The sequence below is a fragment of the Etheostoma spectabile genome, chromosome 6, assembly GCF_008692095.1.
Source record: "Etheostoma spectabile isolate EspeVRDwgs_2016 chromosome 6, UIUC_Espe_1.0, whole genome shotgun sequence".
Taxonomy (NCBI): domain Eukaryota; kingdom Metazoa; phylum Chordata; class Actinopteri; order Perciformes; family Percidae; genus Etheostoma; species Etheostoma spectabile.
Genome location: NC_045738.1, coordinates 25,995,016 through 26,001,501, shown reverse-complemented (window position 1 = coordinate 26,001,501; position 6,486 = coordinate 25,995,016). Strand labels below are relative to the sequence as shown.

Here is a 6,486-nt window from a genome sequence, read left to right as displayed (position 1 = left end):
GCAAAGACAGAAGCTGCTATTTTCAGCTTTATGGTATTGATTCTGTTTGATGAACACGCATGTAGGCCCTGGACGGGGTTGCGCCTGGGGAGAAATGCACACGTAGAGATATACATGGGAGAAACGGAGCGCGAGATGAGGGCGTATACGTCCGTTCATGAACACTCAGACTAACAGCACGGCAGTAACACACTGAGGCTTTTTTTTTGCCATGTAATTAGATATAGGCCTCTCCTGCAGATTAGATTTACAGTAATTAGTCTTCTCATGTGGAGTGAACACAGCAAGTGTCTCTACATTGCATTGTTAAGCCTCCCTCTTGTTAACACTGGTAAACAATAAGGAGAACCACAACAAACACGTCCTCCTCCACACAGCAGAACCGCTCCAATAGTCTGGAGAATGGAGTTTCCACCCACATCATACGTGTGGTGTCTAGGGATTAAAATGGCTGGTGTTGAAGAAATGAAAGGGAGACAATGGCAGCAGGTCTGGTCCTGGTTCTAGCTGCTCTCTGTTATTGGAACAGTTGCAGAGATAAGCTCATAGCTATTATAGCCCAGGTCTGCTTCCTGCCTTATCTCCGCGGCTGTAATAACCCCCCCACTCCGTCAGCCTGGACATGGATAACTGATGGTGTCAGTGAGCAAGTGTGTCACTTAGAGTTCAACCAGTACGGGACTGAAATTGCAGAGAGTTCATGTTTGGATTTTACTTTTCTTTGTCTACATATGTGCCAATTAACATCACAACATCACTTTTTTTTTTTCTTCTATTGGTGCAACAACCCCTGAAATGTCATATAGACCGTCATGATTCAACAATAATGTAGCTCAGTGTATATTCTGTCAGGGAGACTTCACTAACGTTATCATTCTTCTCTTATACTGATCAGCTGTTTAAGGAGACTCACGTTGGTGTTAACCAATCAGAGTCGGGCACGTGTGCTCTAGCCTATCACAGCACGCCAACCCTGTTTTAAACCTGTTCTCTCCCCGGCTTCTGGGAGTTGGAGTTTCAGACGAGAGTGCGACCGGCCTCAGCTTTCTTTTTCTTTGTTTCTCTTTTTGCAATAAGTTGCCACCACCAGTGTCTGGACTCCATCGGGAATACATATATATATATATCTATATAGATATATATATATCTTTGGGTTTTCCTAAACCTCTAAAATATATATTTATATATATCTATCTTTTTATGATGGATCTCCAAAGTTTACGTACTTGCTTACGTGGCACTTTAAATAAATATTTAACATAGTCTCTCCTGATTGAAAAGACATATTTAGCATGAGTAACATATTAGGCAGATTTTGAAGAACTGTTTGGAAGCCTGGATTTAGGTTTTCTGCCCCATGTCCGTTACAGGAGCCAGAAAACAGGTCTCTGGGCCCCCTTAATGACATGGGGTTAAGGCGTTGATCATTAACAGCATCATCCCCAGTTCATGGCAGTTCATTGTTGGTTAAGAGTACGGCCTAGACCTGCTCTTTTATGAAAAGCGCTGAGAGATAACTGTGATTTGGAGATGCATAAATGAAATTGAATTTAAAATGTCATGTCTGTGTGGGCAGTTTTGTTCCCCTCCATCTATGACTTCATCCTGGACATGTTCCTGGTAGGTTACTTTATAACACGCTTTAGAGGACTGGGAGCTTCTTGAAAATAGTCAAAATATTACCCGCCCCGATTGATAGGTGGAATATTTAAGCATGCAGGTTTTCAAATGTAGTTAATCTATTCTAATAAGTTTTACCCTGTTCCATGTGTGGATCTATTGGAAGTGTCTGCATAAGGAGAAGTTTGAAGGTAACTGTCCCACAGAAATATAGACTGAAATGTGCGAGGACAAGAAGATTATGAAAACGGCAGTTCTTCTGATGTTCAGGAGTCACTCTTATACAGACGTCCGTGTGAGAACAGGCGGCTCTCTTGCAAGTTGAACTGTTTGAATAAATGCTGCAGTTAACCTGAAATCATTTGACTCATCATCTGTTGAAATCTCCACCATCATTTCCCGACATCATTCCCAAATATCACTCATTACTTTTTGCACTCAACAACGGGCAGTTTTGGGAGTCTGCAGACATGCCTGCGGCTCTGTGAGGTTGTTCTTTCGGACCAAGTAGTTATATTAACGTAGTTAAAGGAACAGTCCACTTCTAAACAGTTGCTATGTTGCATGTAGCTGTAGCCAGTGGTGAAAGGTTTTGTACTGAGATATTTACTCGTGAACTTACTTGATGTTTTATACTGTGGGAAAAGTCAAGAAAATAATAATTATTAACTGTTAAAAGGAAAGAGTCCAGTATGAACAAGCCATGTTATAATTTGGTTTATATACTGACTCTGTTAGGTAGGATTGTGACGATCCAGGACTTTTGAACATCGACAACTTCTCAGTCCCTCCCCCCTTTTTGCTAAAGCCCAAACGGTCTCGTAACCCCTGCACTGTCAACTAACTCACTAATATTAACTAATCTGCATGTAACCACAAGCCTTATTGGTTTGGCTTATGTTTAATCTCTTTTGCTCTTTGTGTTGAATTATTTTCCTTTAAGGGAGAATGAAAGCGTGTGTATGAGCAGTGATTGACGTGAGACCCCCCCCCTCCCCCCGGCCCTGATTGGTGCATCTGAACAGGGAGTGGTGGAGTTTTGCAAATCGCACTACAGGCTGTAGGTGGCGCCAGAGGAACCGTAATATTTTTTTTTTCCAGCAAATGTGACAGAAAGTTAGTTTTTGCAAAAGAAAAGCTTCAATTTTGTTTATTTATTTCAATTACATAATGTGCATGTACACACATTTATTATTCATGTAGATTGCTTCGCTAAAGTGTCAACGTTTTCCACAGAGATAATGACGTTGTAGAGGTGAAAAAGAATTCCTCACGGCTACGGAGGACCTCCCGCGAGACAGCGTGCTAGCTGATGTCCTTCTGAGACGCTGTTGTCTTTCATTATAAACGCAGGCAGAGGCTCATTAAACTGGCTGTTATAGAACAGAATATAAAAGAATAGAATAAAAAGCCTCTATTGTCATTATACACACGTGCAGTACCTGTGCAACGAGACTGAAGCAAAACCTTTACAGTGTCAACACAAACTATAAAATATAAAATATAAAAATGTAAAATGTTAGCAGTGCAGGACAAGGAGAGGTGGGAATGTGGTGCACAGTCCTGAGAGCTATATATAAAATAATAGAAAGACAAAAGGTTTGTATACACATCATGCAAAAATATAGTTATTGGTGTATCAAAAGAACTGAGTATTAAATATTGCACATTAGTGATGTTAAATGGTTAAATATTAAATATTGCACTGTAATGAAATTACCTGGTCAAATATGAAGTATTAAATATTGCACTGTAATGAAAATAAATGGTTAAATATTAAATATGCACTGTAATGAAATTATTTGGTTAAATATTAAATATTGCACTGTAATGAAATTAAATGGTTAAATATTAAATATTGCACTGTAATGAAATTAAATGGTTAAATATTAAATATTGCACTGTAATGAAATTAAATGGTTACATATGGAATATTGCACTGTAATGAAATTAAATGGTTAAATATTAAATATGCACTGTAATGAAATTAAATGGTTAAATATTAAATATGCACTGTAATGAATAAAATCATTACACTACTGTGCTCCTGGTAGGGTCTCCCATGGCAAAGAGGTCTCAGGGGAGGGGCCAGACAAAGAATGGTTCAAGACTTCGATGGTTGAGCACGGAAGGGATAGAGAGACCCCCCGGAGGAGCCCGGGGCCCCCGTCTGGAGCAGGCCAGACGGTGGGCTCGTGAGCGAGCGTCTGGTGGCCGGGTTTGCCACGGAGCCCGGTCGGGCACAGCCCGAAAAAAGCAAGTGGCACCTCTCCCTCCAGCCATGGGCCCACCACCTGTGGGAGGATCCAAAGGGGTCGGGTGCGCTGCTATAGGGTGGCAGCGAAGGTCAGGGGCTTCGACGGACCAGAACGGCGGCAGAGGCTGGCTTGGGGACGTGGAATGTCACTCTCTGTGGGGGAAGGAGCCGGAACTTGTGCGGGAGGTGGAGCGCTACGGTTAGATCTGGTGGGGCTTACCTCTACGCACAGCTCGGTTCTGGAACCGTTCTCGGATAGGGGTTGGACTCTGTCCTACTCCGGAGTTGCCCATGGTGTGAGGCGCGGCGGGTGTGGGGATACTCACAAGCCCCCGGCTGAGCGCGCTGCGTTGGAGTTTACCCCGTGGACGAGAGGGTCGCCTCCCTACCCTGCGGGTGATGGGGGGGAAAACTCTGACTGTTTGTTGTGCTATGCACCAAACAGAAGTTCGGGGTATTCGGCCTTCTTGGAGACCTTGAATGGAGTCCGTATGGGGCTCCAGTAGGGGACCCATAGTTCTGCTGGGGGACTTCAATGCACACGTGGGCAATGATGGAGATAATTGGAGAGGCGTGTTGGGAGGAACGGCCTCCCTGATCTAAACCAGAGTGGTTGTCTGTTGTTGGACTTCTGTGCTAGTCATGGATTGTCCATCACAAACACCATGTTCGAACATAGGGATGCTCTAAGTGACTTGGTACCAGAGCACCCTGGCCAAAGGTCAATGACGATTTTATAATCGTTTCATTGATCTGAGGCGTATGTTGGCACTCGGGTGAAGAGAGGGGCAGAGCTGTAAACTGATCACCATGTGTGGTGAGTGGGTCAGGGGGTGGGGGAAGACTCTGGACAGACCTGGTAAGCCCAAACGGGTAGTGCGGGTAAACTGGGAACGTCTGGAGGAGGCCCCTGTCGAAGGACTTTAACTCACACCTCCGGCGGGAGCTTTTCGTGCACCCTGTGGAGGTTGGGGGCATTGAACCTGAGTGGACGATGTTCAAAGTTTCCATTGCTAAAGCTGCGGCGGCGAGCGTGGGTCTTAGGGTTTTAGGTGCCTCAAGGGGCGGTAACCCACGAACACCCTGGTGGACACCGGTGGTCAGGGAAGCCGTCCGACTGAAGAAGGAGTCTTTCCGGGATATGTTGTCTCGGAGGACTCCGGAGGCAGTTGCAGGGTACCGACGGGCCCGAAGGGCTGCAGCCTCTGCTGTGACAGAGGCAAAGCAGCGGGTGTGGGAGAAGTTCGGAGAAGACATGGAGAAGGACTTTCGGTCGGCACCAAGGTGCTTCTGGAAAACCGTTCGCCACCTCAGGAAGGGGAAGCGAGGAATCATCCAAGCTGTATACAGTAAGGGTGGGACCTTGTTGACCTCAACTGAGGAGGTAATAGGGCGGTGGAAGGAGCACTTTGAGGAACTCCTAAATCCAGCTGACACGCCCTCTTTGGTGGAGGCAGAGCTGGAGGATGATGGGGGATTGTCGTCAATTTCCCTGGTGGAAGTCGCTGAGGTAGTCAAACAACTCCACAGCGGCAAAGCCCCAGGGATTGATGAGATCCGTCCAGAAATGCTGAAAGCTGGGTGTGAGGGGCTGTCTTGGTTGACACGCCTTCAACATTGCGTGGAAGTTGGGACGGTGGTAAGGAGTGGCAGACGGGTGGTGGTCCCCTCTTCAAAAAGGGGGCAGACGGGGTGTGCCAATTACAGGGGTATACACTTCTCGCTCCCGTGTAAAGTCTACTCCAAGGTGTGGAAGGAGGGTTCGGCCGATAGTCGAACCTCGGATTGAAGAGGAACAATGCGGATTCCGTCTGGTCGTGGAACAACGGATCAGATCTTTACTCTCGCAAGGATCTTGGAGGGGGCCTGGGAGTATGCCCAACCAGTCTACATGTGTTTTGTGGATCTGGAGAAGGCGTATGACCGGGTCCCCCGGGAGAAATTGTGGGAGGTGCTGCGGGAATATGGGGTGAGGGGGTCCCTTCTTAGGGCCATCCAATCTCTGTATGACCAAAGCGAGAGCTGTGTCCGGGTTCTCGGCAGTAAGTCGGACTCGTTCCAGGTGAGGGTTGGCCTCCGCCAGGGCTGCGCTTTGTCACCAATCCTGTTTGTAATATTTATGGACAGGATATCGAGGCGTAGTCGGGGCGGGGAGGGGTTGCAGTTCGGTGGGCTCGGGATCTCATCGCTGCTTTTTGCAGATGATGTGGTCCTGATGGCATCATCGGTCTGTGACCTTCAGCACTCACTGGATCGGTTCGCAGCCGAGTGTGAAGCGGCTGGGATGAGGATCAGCACCTCTAAATCTGAGGCCATGGTTCTCAGCAGGAAACCGATGGAGTGCTTTCTTCGGGTAGGGAGTGAGTCTTTACCCCAAGTGAAGGAGTTTAAGTACCTTGGGTCTGTTCGCGAGTGAGGGGACTATGGAGCGTGAGATTGGTCGGAGAATCGGAGCAGCCGGTGCGGTATTACATTCCATTTATGCACCGTTGTGACGAAAAGAGAGCGAGCCAGAAGGCAAAGCTCTCGATCTAACGGGCAATTTTCGTTCTACCCTCACCTAGGTTGAAGGTGGGTCATGACCGACAGAACGAGATCAGGGTACAAGC

General features: G+C 46.7%; 1 long non-coding RNA gene across 1 annotated transcript in view; it reads left to right on the top strand.

Moving 5' to 3' along the window:
• Positions 1-5,662, top strand: part of LOC116690632 (uncharacterized) — a 15,132-nt gene extending 9,470 nt beyond the window's left edge. The window contains exon 3 of the long non-coding RNA XR_004332320.1: positions 5,651-5,662. This is a non-coding gene — a long non-coding RNA (uncharacterized LOC116690632). The remainder of the gene's footprint in view (positions 1-5,650) is intronic.
• The last annotated feature ends 824 nt before the right edge of the window (positions 5,663-6,486 follow it).